The 13625-nt window shown below is 36.7% G+C and overlaps 1 long non-coding RNA gene across 1 annotated transcript in view; it reads right to left on the reverse strand.

The window, feature by feature from the left end:
- Nucleotides 1-510: 510 nt before the first annotated feature.
- LOC118807952 overlaps nucleotides 511-13625 on the reverse strand; it is a 32116-nt gene continuing 19001 nt past the window's right edge. Inside the window, exons 3-6 of the long non-coding RNA XR_005007246.1 lie at nucleotides 4502-4679; nucleotides 3192-3258; nucleotides 2174-2500; nucleotides 511-1051 (exon numbers count right to left, since the gene is read on the reverse strand). This is a non-coding gene — a long non-coding RNA (uncharacterized LOC118807952). The remainder of the gene's footprint in view (nucleotides 1052-2173; nucleotides 2501-3191; nucleotides 3259-4501; nucleotides 4680-13625) is intronic.

Genomic DNA, 13625 nt, shown 5'->3' on the forward strand with positions numbered 1-13625 from the left:
TTTTGTCATTTTTCAGGTTTTGACATAATTTGAATTTATATTGTGCGCAAATTTATGTCATTTATATTGGGGCCAAAATAAAAAAAATGTGTTTCCATTGACTTACATTACAAGTAAAGTATGTTTTTTCCTTCTCCTGTAAAATGTTTATTTCTGAAATACAAACTTTTGTTCTCACAGCAGTGGCATATGCATATGTTTCACTATATTGCCATGCATGTGCTTATATTGGTACATGTTTAAATATTCAAAAATGGCACAGTTAAATATGTTTATCACAAAGATTTTTAAAATATCACCTACTATTCAAACCAGCTTGAGCTATGGTCTTTAGCAGGGTGTGGGGTGCCTCAATACAGTCAGCACACAGTGATCACTTCCTGAAATGACTCATGAATATGTTTGAAAAGAATTCCTTTTAAAAACCTCCTTGTTGCAGATAAGCTCTTCAAACACATACCTTTACAGGTCACAGCCTGGATTACACAGAACTGAGTCTGATAACTGGAGTTAATCATTAAGAGAGTCAGTCAGATACTGTTGTTTATTGTGGAAGGTGTGTGTACAAGTGTATTTACAGAAATATACAGAACATCATTTACCTCAAAGCACAGAAATGTATACAAAAATTGCATCAGATTAGTCCAGCTTCACAGGGAGAGATTCATATTTCTCCCAGAAGAAATTTGCACATTATGGGAACAGTTTTTTTACAGCTCTCCTACATTCCTGAGATACAAAAAAACCTACAATTGATCCCCAATACAACTGGAATCAGTTTTCAATCTGTACTTCTCTGATGAATCAGTTCTTCTTTTTAACCAAAATTCCCCCAAAATTCCTAAAAACCCATTTTTTTCACATCTCACAGAAGCAGAAAGAATCATCCATCTGCAGGATCTTGGACCATCCAAAAATGTTTGCTTTTATAGAAAAGCAAATAAAAGTCCTGCTAATAAAAGCACCAAAGTTGTCCATTTTCTTTGTAAAGTGCTGGCTTGGTTTTCCAGTTTGCTGGACTCCATCGGGTCAGATATCCTTACAGGGCACTCTGCAGGAAGAGAAAATTGACAACATCAGAATGACAATTTTTCAAAACAACTTTTTTGATTGACTTTATTTACACAAGGAGTTCAAAGAAATTTAAACAAGTTCTGTAGATGGTTCTATATAGAACCTTTTTGAAAAGCTTCCATTTTGAAAAGATGGATGATGTTCCACTATTGGAACCCTTTTAATGAAGAGCATATGACTATACTTTGATGTTTGAATGCTAGACTGAAAATTAGCCCTTGTTTATTACTCAGTATAAAACAATATGTAAAAGCTCACTGAAAAATGTAAACATTATATGCACAATCTTAAAAGTGATGGTTCTTCAAGAGTTCTAAAAAATGATTCTATATGGAACCATGAACTCTTAAAGAACCCTTTGCATGATTAAAGGGCTCCACAAAAATAAACTTGTATAGGTCTGGCTTTTACATATCTACATCTACATATTGCTGCTGGAGGAACAAAACCTTGTATCTCCATTTTGTTCAGTTTTTGACATATTTTAAAAGCCTCTTACCCTTTACATTGTGTACAAATTTCAAGATGAATGGACCAGAACAAACGGCCCAAAATTATTTGTAAAAATGTTTGGTTCCATAGACTTACATTAAAAGTAAAGTAGGTTTTTTCCTTCTCCTGTAAAGTTATTTTTTCAGCAATAGAGGGTTTTTTTCTCACAGCAGCGACACGTGCATATGAAATTTAAATACGGGGGGTCTTTCACATAAAGTCTAAAGAAAAGCTCTGACCACTAAAATCTGCCCTTTTATTTTTACTGTGTTGTAGTTAACCTGCTCTGTTGTTCTGTTCTTAATTCTTTTGTTTTACACAGTCAACTAATGACGGCACAAGCCACAGCTAAAATTCCTCATGTGTTGAAAGTAAATGGATGTGATGATTTATCAAACATGTTAACCACCCCAAGAAACACAACATCTGAATGCCTGTCACTTGTCATTACTTTTCATACAACCCTATTTGGACACTTTACTGGACACTGGTTATTTGAGTTTGACAAAACCTCACACTTGATGACCAGACCGCCCAAGCTTTCCACATTCTACATGCTTTTAAAAAAAATTCTTGTGTCCTGACTGTGAAAGCTAAAAATACCCACCTAAGACATTCAGGGTTGTGTTGGCTCTGTCATGACCACGATCTGAGAACAATTTACAGAAGTACCGCCCCTCTTCATCTTTCCCGGGACTCAGAATGGTCAATGCTAACTGCTGCAGATCAGTGTACTGACAGTGGAAGCGATCAGAGGTTTCTGTATTCAGGGTGGCAGAGTGTGTGCAGAGTTTTCCTTGCGAGGAATTCATCCAAAAAAAATCCACAATGCTAAAATTTTTGTGCGGGGTTGAAATGTTACAAAAGAGGGTGACACTCTGCTCGCACGCTGACCAAACAACCTCCTCTGTTTGGACCTTCACATGACCTGCACCTGAAAAAATAACAACATAACAAAGATCATGATGAAGGGGTAAAAGAAAAAACAGCTGCTCAACAACAAAGTGAAAACCGAATGGATCGATGAATGGATCGATACTGTATTGATACTTCTGATCCTGACATTTTTACTACAACAACATGTTGATGAACAGGCATTATACGGGTATATATTGGACAGGGCTGGGTTTTCCCGAAGCATCTTAGCACAAAGATGATTCTTAAACGGAGACCTCTCTAGTGGAAATGTGTAATTGCATGCATTGTGTGCAAGAGAGTGTAGAGTGGGTTGTGTTTCAGACCCCTTTGCATTTGAGATCTAAACACTGAGTCATATGATGTAGCCTGAAAAACTCCCATGACTTTTTAAAATGTTTCAAAGTCATTTTAATTTTTAATTATTTCAGGCTTGACAGGGCGACTCACAGCACTGCATGTGCATCATAATTTAGCCTTTTTCTTTCCTCCTGACTCAGTAAAGCTACTTCTTTCAATTCTAACAAAAAGGTTAGGACTAAAGCAAGGACTCTCAATTTGTACTACAGACTTTTTATGTACATGAGAAAACTTTTGGAAGTATTTTTATTGATATTACGACACTAGCCTTTGTAGACATATTATTGAAACAACAACAAATTCAGTAGCATTGCCCATCCTTAGTAAAACTGGTTTAAAAAAGCACTTACCTCCTCTTAGCACAGAGAAGACCACCGTGAGGAACAGAGCAAGTGCCTGCATGATCTCCCTGTGAACCTGAACAGGACATGGGACTGAATTAGCTTAGCCTGTTTTGTAGCATTTATTTGAATAATCCAATGTAGAGGCTTTGTTGATTCAAAGGTAATATTTAATTAACATTCTACCAAATATCTGTAACCTTACAATTTAAGTCAGACGGTTCTGTCTTTGACTCCTTTAACTGAAAATCTGCTTTTAAAATCACATTATGAAAGAAGCTCCATGCTCCAGTGAGTGTACACATTCAGAATCCCATTCAAGCATGAACATGCTTATTACTGATTTGCCTTATTAGAGTAACAATAAAAAGCATGTCCTGTACACATCAAAATAATTGTGGCAACATCTTATAAATGGAGAAGAGTGGATTAAAAGGAAGAAATAGACACTTTTTGGCCTTGGAATTATAGAGTTATGGGTGTTTCACAATAGAGTACCATATATCAATAAGACAACACTTACAAAGAAGTTATGAATTGTTTAAGAAGAGTTTATTAATGGTAATTAATAATAAATAAGCAGGTATGCACAAAAATGTCTGTTTCTTGCCAAATAGTGGGCCAACATTTATCTATACTATTAAACCTCTAGCTTTTTACTGAACTTGCTCCATCAGTCAGCATTAAAATGTCAGCTTTTTATGTTCATTACATATAACAGCCTTTTATTTGTGTGTTGTAATCCACTATTGTTGGAACCAAATCTCATATCTCCATTTTTGTTGTTTTTCAGGTTTTAAAATAATTTGAAAATGCTTGTCACCCTTTATATTGTGCACAAATTTCATGATAAATGGACCAAAAGAAATGGCCCAAAATTACTTAGAAAAAAAGTCTGGTTCCACTGATTTACATTAAAAATAAAATATGTTTTTTCCTTCTCCTGTAAAGTTACCTTTTTGGAGATATGAGAATTTGTTCCAATAGCAGCAAATTGCTCATTGAATATTTGAAGGAGTTTATAATTTAATTGATTAGCTATTATAACCATTCATAAACTCTTTCTAAAGTGGTGCCGATTAAAGTAAAAAAAGTAAAAAGGCTTCAGAAAAGTGGAAATACGAAAAGTGAGCTATTACCCTCCACTGCTCTCTGACAATCCCAGATAATCTGTCCAATGATTGTACCATCTGCAGTGTACTTTCCAAGCAAAACTGTTCCTCTTCTATTGTAATGAGCCTTTTACTCATTGTGTACTGCATTCTTGTTCCACACTTAGTGCAGTTAATCTCATGACTGAGCTGTAAAACGCGACTCACCAGGCTGTAGTAGTGGCAGAAGATCTCCCTGTGTTTTCTTGGTCAGTCTTTGCTGGTCTGTGCTCCAGAATATCCTCTGTCTTGGCTGAGTTAAGGAAGAGGCTCATGTGGTTATGGACGTTCAGTCAGTGTGGAGGTTGTGCCCCCTCATACAGGTGTGTTTCATACCTGCCTGCACCTGAAACAGGAGAAGGGGGCGGAGTGAAAAAGGTGAAAGTACTTATACAATGTCAAATTTTCATTCTTCACACCTGCATACATGCTCGGACTTGATATGCCTGACCTGACATGATCTGTTTGCTGAGAACGTGTTAAGATTTGCCTGCTGTTATTCTTCTGTAGAAGATCTGTACGCCCACATGCACATTTATTTGGGCTTTTCGAGGAGAGTTTCAGGTTTATGTTGAATCTCAGATGCCCTTTGCTCACTCATAACAGTCAACAACACATTCCTTTAAACGCTGTTTTCTCTGCCCAAACAACCTGGTCTAAACTGGTCACATAATCATAAGTCCCTTCCATTCCTTCTGATGATCAAGACTCAAGACAGACTGACCAGGTGTGTTGTTACAAAACCTCAGAGAAAGCTGCTTTATAAGAATCTCAGCTCTTTAGCTTCATATACCAAACCTGAAGTAGGACACCTGGGTGTGATCTTAGACTCTGAGCTCTGTTTCATCTGCATGTAAACACTAAAGTGTCTTTTTTATCATTTGAGAAATGTTCAGCCTTTTTTTTTCTCAGAGTGATGCAGAGAAACTTGTTTATGCATTTGTTACAGCAGAGTTGATCACTGTAATGATCTTCTTACTGGACCTCCTAAGAAAACAGCACATTTTTTACAAATTGTACAAAATGCGTCAGGATCCTAACAAAAACAAAACAGAGAAATCACATCAGTCCTGTTTTAAACGAACTGCACTGGCTGCCTGTATCACTTAGAATAGATTTTAAAGTTCTGCTACTAGTTTTTAAGGCTCTAAATGACCTTAAAGCTCTGCTTACATCACAGAGTGTCTGTCTATTTGTGTTCCAGCACGTGATCTTAGATCTGCAGATACTGACCTTCTGCAAACACCTTCCATAAAACACGAAAAAACATGGAAAGACTCTTTCAGTTATTCAGGGAATAAAATAATTAAAAATACTGTAATGCTATGTTTGCTTATGAAAATATTATATTTTATGACAGTGTTTTAGGGCCACTGTTAAAAAATGTAAAATAGTAGACTAAAATTAAGTCGTAATGTTTCAAGTTGTAATATTTTGAGAAAAAAAGTTGTAGAATTATGACATTAAAGTGGCATTAATACCAGGAAAAGTCACAATATTATAGTCAAAGGCTTTTCAAAAGGAAGGTAGCAAATTCCTTGTGTTAAAATGAGGGAGGCTGAGGAGTTGGTAGAGTTATACTTTCATATCAGTTTCACCCATAAAGAAGTGAGTGCAACTCCAGTATGCTCAGCATCTTCATTGTCGTCAGTACAGTAACCAGGCCCCTAACGCGTTATGGCAGACCCCCTACAACTAGCCCACTTTATCCTTCAAATATCACAAGCATATTCTTGTAACTTTATTATTAAAATATTATGATTTTATTCTCAAAATATTATGAATTTATTCTAAATATAATTACTCTTGAAATATTATGACTTTTTTCTCAAAGCCTATTATTTTAATTTTTTCTAAAACGCCATTGTAATATTTGTGTCAGAGTATAAGAAGAGTTATGTTTTGAACTTGATGAAAAGTTGTTGTTGAGTATACGTTCTTGTATTGCAGGAAGACATTCACAATTTTTGATGTTGAAATAAACCTGTCCATGCAGAATATAAACTAAATGCAAAAGAAATTCATTGCATAACTAATCATATTAATGTAAAACAACTGCACAGCAAAACAAAAACAATAATTTCCAGTGGTTCATTTCAATCAGATTGTTTAAATAATAAATGCAGCCTCTTAAATCATAAAGTGTGGCTGCTTCGTTGCATTTGCTCAAAAAATTAAAAGGACTGTGGGTTGTAAATTGACAGCAGCAAATTAGAACTGTTTGGAAAGTGTGTGTGTGTGTGTGTGTGCGTAAGTGTGCGCTCATATATATGTGTGTGTGTGTGTCTAACTATGCCACCCACTTCATGATAATTACCCTTCACAGGGCCGCGGTTTGATTTCACGAAGCGCCGTTGGAAAACGGCAGCGCGTCTCTCAAGTCGCCTCCATTTCACAGCGCCACCCTGATCAAAGTTTAGCCCACCAGCACAGCCATGCCCATTTATCCCCCGCTTAATTACTGACAGCCCAGATTACGGTGGTGCAGCGTTTAGCCTGTGGCCGTGACTAAAAGAATCTGACTCTCTCTCTTTCTCTCGCGGTGACTCAGCAGCCGCCACTGAGGGAGACTTGCAGAAGAATTTTAAAGAAGTTAATGTATAAAAGACTGAAAAATGTTCAGTGGGCAGTTCCTGCACTCTGGCCTGGAGGTCCATTAGGATAAGTGAGTTGAGGAAGGGATTTTGATGTTATATAAACATTTACTTTTGTCAACACAGCCTGTTTAGCATAGCATGCTGCAACAGGCCCAGGAATTTTTGCTGACCAGAACATGTTTTTTCATGTTTTCAGACAGTGTCATATGTCTTTATGTACTATTGTCACACACACAGGTTCAAAAAGAAGGTCTGGTTCAATGTTTAGGTCTTAAATGCTAAATTATCATAATGCTGATAAAGATATGATGACAATAGTAGATAGTTCACTCAGAAGATGTGTCCTTCAACAAGTTTAGACAGAGTTCTCTTTGAATTCTCTATCAATCATCAGATTCATCCACAGGGGGAAGGGGTCCGAAACACAAGCCATGTCACAAAGTGTTCTACTGCATGTTGTACGCAATTACACATTTCCACCAGAGAGGTCTCCAAATCACCTGAATCTTATATAGTGCAAATTTAAATCATCAAGATGAAACAAAGTCGTTCAGAGTGGTTTAGTGTTAAAATCGGTGTAAAAATAGAATTGTCATTCTACAGAAACTTACTGAGGCAGAATTATTCACAGTGGTGGTGATGGGAACCAGACGTCTGCCTCTAAAATCCTCCTCACATAAAATTACTACATAAAATGCTGCCAGATGTCTGAGATATTGCTTTGCAATAGTTCTGATACAAACGCTTTGGGGACCGAATTGGATTGGCTTGTGTTAAGAACTAGATATTTTATTTTCCTTCTCTTTTTGATTGGCGTATCACCAAAAGTGTTGAACTTAAGGATAAAGGAACTGTGCCAAGCATCATTTTAGCAGTTAGCCTTCAGTTACAATTGCCAAAAAAAGTAGTGCTGTGATATATTGTCACATTTTGTTTTGAGGTTGATTTGAGCAGGAATTTAATATGAATTATATATTATAGAAGGTAGAAGATTATACAGTGTCAGAAACCACACAAGCAAGTCTTTTCAAGATTAAAAAACAACTTCACATGGTTTGAGGTGATGATTAACACCATGCTAATTGGTGGGGTATAAGATTTCATTGTTTGTTAGCCTCAATGCTCTACAAAACTCAAAACATTGTGCACTGCAGAAATGATCCTGGCAACCAAAAGATTTTTTAACCTAGTCAATAAATAAACAGTTGTCATTTTTCGAATTGTTGTAAGAATGATTATTTAACCTTCATTTCTAGACATTTTTATATTTTATGTTGTGAAATATCAACATTCTGTTTGCAGATCATTTTGCTTGCTTTAAGCATTATGTCTCAAAACAAGTTAAATAATCTGCCACTAAAATGAAAACAATTTTTCAAAATGAAATCACTCAAAAAATGCTTTGAAACAAGACACAATCTCATAACATTCTAACAAGAGTCTAAACATGAGAAATATTCATTTGAAGGCTACCTACATAAGGACTTCATAATACATGCATAAGCATTGAATAACATATCTATAAATTAGTATTTCTGAACAGCTTATGTCATTAATTGAAAGATGTCATAAGATTGTTTAAGAAGCAAATTACGTTGTACTGATATGAGGGGCCTCAAACTTAAGTGATGAACATTATGGCTTATGCAGAGACCTAAATAAGAACACTATATCAGCTGTATATGTATAAATGTGCAGTTTTTAAGGTGTTACAGAAGGACCCATGTCTGTCACCCGTTTGCCATATTAAAATGCAAGGCCTACTTATTAACTTCACAATACATTCTATGTCATCTTGTGATTAATGGCATAGGGTGTTCATACATACTTAATTATTGCTTTAGAAATAGATAATTCAATACTCCTTCCAGTTTTATGAGGTCCTTATTCAGGTTGTCTTCAAATAAAGTGTTACCGAAATATTTTATATATTGCTTAAAATAATGCTTTTACTTGCCAGGATGCCATTTTTGCAGTATCATGGCTGATCAACTACATTTGGGTTAAGGGTCACTTTCTTCTCCTTGTCCTTCTCAAATGTACTCCTTGATTAATGTGAAGTGTGAAGGACAGTCAGAAGAGCATCAGAACATTTGATGAAAAACATGCAGCGGAGTGGCAGAGGGAAGTCTGGGACTTTCCGTTTTAGAGTTGGCAAAAGAAACACATGAGTCTCATTATTAAAATCTCATCCTGAGAATAAAATGATGAAGTGCTAAAAGATTATTCTCACAATCAGACAACTGGAGGTGTTGAGTGACCACTTGGACTGTGTTTGCCATACAAATAAAGTCATGGACAGAGCACACAGCACTAATCAGGCTATGGGTCATTACAGAACACTGAATCAAAACTGAATCTGATCAAAAGCAGCCTTCAGATGTGGCGGAAATCAGTTATCATGGTGAGTTACTGTAAATGTCTATTTAGCAGTTTGCTAATTGACAAACTACAGGAATGCATTTTTTATAATAACATTAGACTTGTCACTGTTACATTAAATTATTAATCTAATTATCTGCTGAATATTTTAACAAAAACTTAATTAAATTTAAAGTCCAAACAATAAAAATGGACAATGAACAGTAACAAATTATGCACAGCCTTTCAAAGATTCCAAATACTTCACTGGAAAAAGATAAGCAATAAGCCTTTAAAAAGATTTGATTCCAATATGCCCATTTGTCCATATGTCCATTTGTAGCAATGAGTGCATTTACCTGCAGAAAATCAGATTTTGTCAGTAATCTGATTAACACATTTACATGCACTTAAGAAATCAGATAATGGGAAAACTCCAGGTCTACACGAATCAGAGAGTAATCAGATTTCTGCATTGCAACCAGCCAAAAAACTCACAGAAGAAGACGTGACAAAATAATTTCAAACTTCATGCCGCGCTTTTTTTTTTTAAACATTGTGCCACTTTACCTGAAAATATGAACATACATCATCTAAAAGATGAGCAATAATTCAACTTTTCATTTTGTCAAGCTTGTAGTTGGTTAAAGCATTGCTCCAAAAGTGTTTTGCTGCCATCTCGCAGCAACACTGCTTGCTAATTTCCAGTGCTGCGGACTGTTTTTGCACATGCACAGATTGAGAAATCCGAAAGAAATCAAAGTAAGAGTTCACATGCACTAAGAAATCTAATTACTGAGATGATACCAAGCTATTCAGATATCTTAATTGGACGTCTAGACCTTACTAGTCATAACATCCTTATACCCATAGTAAATCTGTACACATTAAACACAAATGCTGTAGTTACATAAACACAATCAACACAACAACACACTTCACTGTAAAGTATGCGTCGGCTCATCACACATATGTTTTGCCAAGTGAAGACAAAATAACCAAGTTCAAACGTACAAAGATGAAGAAATATAATACAAAAAACTTAAAAAACTGAACTTAATCTTCATAAGCTAAAGCGTACTGCCATGACAGGTATGAAAAATGTTTATAGACCATTTATGTCTTACCTTTGATGACTCAGTGCACTGAAGTAGACATTTGCTTTGAGATTTTGATATAGCTCATTACGGCTTTTGTTGCAGAGCATCATATGTGCCAAATTTGCAGAACACTAACAACAACAGTGTTTCAAAATTTGTTTTTGGTTTTGGAAATGAGTAGAAGATGACATACTATATTCTGTTGGATTGAATCGAGAATTGATTTCATTTTTATGGGTCCCCCAGGAACATCATTTGGCCACAAATTCGAATACTGGCGCTGTGATCAATCTGGTTTGTTCCAGGTCTACCCAGGCCCACCAGTGCCTACAAATCTCATCCTCACTGTGATAAACAATCATTGAAACCAATGAACCCCCCTCCTCCCGCAAAAAACTATGAGCTGAGCAGACTTTTCTTCTGTGAACAAAACATATGTTCAGGACATATTTTTACTTTCTTTAAGCTTGTGATGATGCCATCAAAGCTGAACAAGAATCCCGACATTCCTGAAACTAACAAAATGTTCCTTCTCCTCATCATCAACTATTTAATTAAACATTAAACCTACAATCATTATTATATCTTCTATGCCATCAGAACTGAGGCAGAGTCTGTCATTCTAGGCACTTCTAGTTGTTTGCGGGTTGTCGCTGCTTTAACAGGCTATTTGATTGCTGGTTTGTGCTGCTGCTGGAAGGCTGAAGGCCTCCTCAGACCTTTCTGAAATAACTGCCAGCTTTCTGTCATGCACTGCAGTGTAGCAGTAGATTAAATAAAGGTCAAATTTAGTGGAGAGTAATAGGTAGTGCAGTCCCTGAGGACACTGCGCTGTCTCTAACAGCTCTGCTTCAGCTCCGCCCAAACGACACCTTTTCAAATGCCACCAGTGCTCTTAATGCAAGACTGAACTTTAAAGGAGAGTGAGCGTGCACTTTAGGAGAGTGGCCAAGCTTAGGATGCGTCCGCACACCCCCACCACCCCAACCTGTACAGCCGTGGATGCTGATCTTTGACCGGTTAACAATGAATTTTTTTACAATGACTTACAGCAAATTTTACAACGTATATTACAGTTCACGTCATTGAGCTTGTCATAATAAATGTCTAGTGATGTTCCTCACTTATTTGTATGCAGAGATGCATACAAATAAGTATTATATTAAGTTATTCTATTTATATTTTAAAATATATTGATAACAAATAATAGATTTTATGGAGTGGAACAGCACTAGTACAGCACAAGTACCATATCATATAATATTTTGGAAAGTAACATATTGATAATTTGTTACAATATATTACATTTCTGTATTGGAATATACATCCTCATTTCTAAAAAAGGTTGAAATGCTGTGAAAAATGAAGACAAAATGCAATGATGTGCAAATTATTTAAACGCTGTATTTCATTGAAAATGCTACACATATCAACATATCAAATGTTGAAACTGAGAATTTCTTTTTTTTTTTTGAAATTTTGAATTTGATGCCAGCAATACATTCCAAAAAAGTTGGGACGGAGTTAACAAAAAGCTGGTAAAGTTGTGTAATGCTTAAAAAAACACCTGGTGGTTAATTGCAACAGGTCATTAACATGATTGGGTATAAAAAGAGCATCCGAGAGAGGCTTTCAGAAGTATAGATGAGGAGGGGTTCACCACTCTGTGAAAGACTGCATGATCAAATAGTGCAACAATTCAAGAATAATGATTTTCAATGTAAAATAGCAAAGAACTTTTGCTTTTCATCATCTATGGCACATAATATCATTAAAAGATTCCGAGAATCTGCAGAAATCTCTGTACGCAGGGGGCAAGGCCAAACACAACTCTTTGAACTCTCCTCCTCAGGGAGTCATAATGAAGCCACAGTCTCCAGTATGCTTAAGCTCTTGCTGTTTATGCTTGTAGCATTGCTGTTTTTGTCATAGTTTTATTTTCACTCAGCTGTACTGACATTATCCCAGAATGCCTCAGAGATGTTTAGTGGGACAAAATAATAACTTAAACAGTAAGCACACTTTCTTTAACCCCTTAACAATCCAGGCTTATTACATACAAAAGCTTATTATTCAGTAGCTACAGGAACTTCAATGCAAACTAATGGAGATATTCATATGTTACAGAGGTATGTAATAAAACTTTGGGAGTGTCGGCAGGCCCTGTAACGAACAACACTTTTGTTACCCAACCGGATATTTCAAGCATAATCTCGAAACAGTGGTCACATGAAAAATACAGTGGATGTGTTAAAATATATTAAAGTAATGTAAAGTAATATACTGGAATACTGATAGTGCTGTCGCCTCACAGCAAGAAGGGCCTGGGTTCGATTCCCGGCCGGGCGACCAGGGTCCTTTCTGTGTGGAGTTTGCCTGTTCTCCCCGTGTCTGTGTGGGTTTCCTCCGGGTACTCCGGTTTCCTCCCACATGCAGTCAGGCTGATTGGACATGCTAAATTGCCCCTAGGTGTGAGTGTGTGTGTGAATGTGTATGTCTGTCTGTCTGCCCTGCGATGGACTGGCGACCTGTCCAGGGTGTATCCTGCCTTCCGCCCAGTGATAGCTGGGATAGGCTCCAGCACCCCACCGCGACCCAGAAGGATAAGCGGTTTAGATGATGGATGGATGGATGGGGGAGAGAGAGAGAGAAAGAGAGAGAGAGAGTACTGACATTACTGATGTGTTCTATTTGGTAATAAAGTGTTGGCAGAGATAGTTCAGGATGGCTGAAAGGGAAATCTGTGTGTATTTCTGTTCTCATTTCCTTCCATTGTGTTCTACTGCAAGTGATCTGTTCCACTAATGACCAAAGAATTTAACAGGACTCATACCGGACACGTACACAGCGTTAACGACAACTTTAATGATAGACACTGATTACTGTCGCCTTACTAATGAGACATTGTACTGAAATATCCTTTCTACTGTCTCATATTCACTGTTGTGTAGTGTCGTTTGGCTCGGGCTGAGCGAGGGTGTGGTTGGCTGAGCACTGCCAGCATTAAATAGCATGAAGATCCAAAGTTCAGTTCAGTTTTATGTGTGTTTTTATGCTGCTCTCTATGGTTTCTCTTTGAGCTAGTATTGATCTGACAGCATGGTGGGGAAATTTGACCTTGAAAGGTTAGGGTCACTCCTGGGGCAAACTGCCAGAAGATTTAACACAGAAATGTTTTGACACCTCTGCGCTATTGTCGTAGAAAATAGACCTAAAACCTTTTAAAGTTCACAG

Source organism: Colossoma macropomum, unplaced genomic scaffold (assembly GCF_904425465.1).
Source record: "Colossoma macropomum unplaced genomic scaffold, Colossoma_macropomum, whole genome shotgun sequence".
Lineage (NCBI taxonomy): Eukaryota > Metazoa > Chordata > Actinopteri > Characiformes > Serrasalmidae > Colossoma > Colossoma macropomum.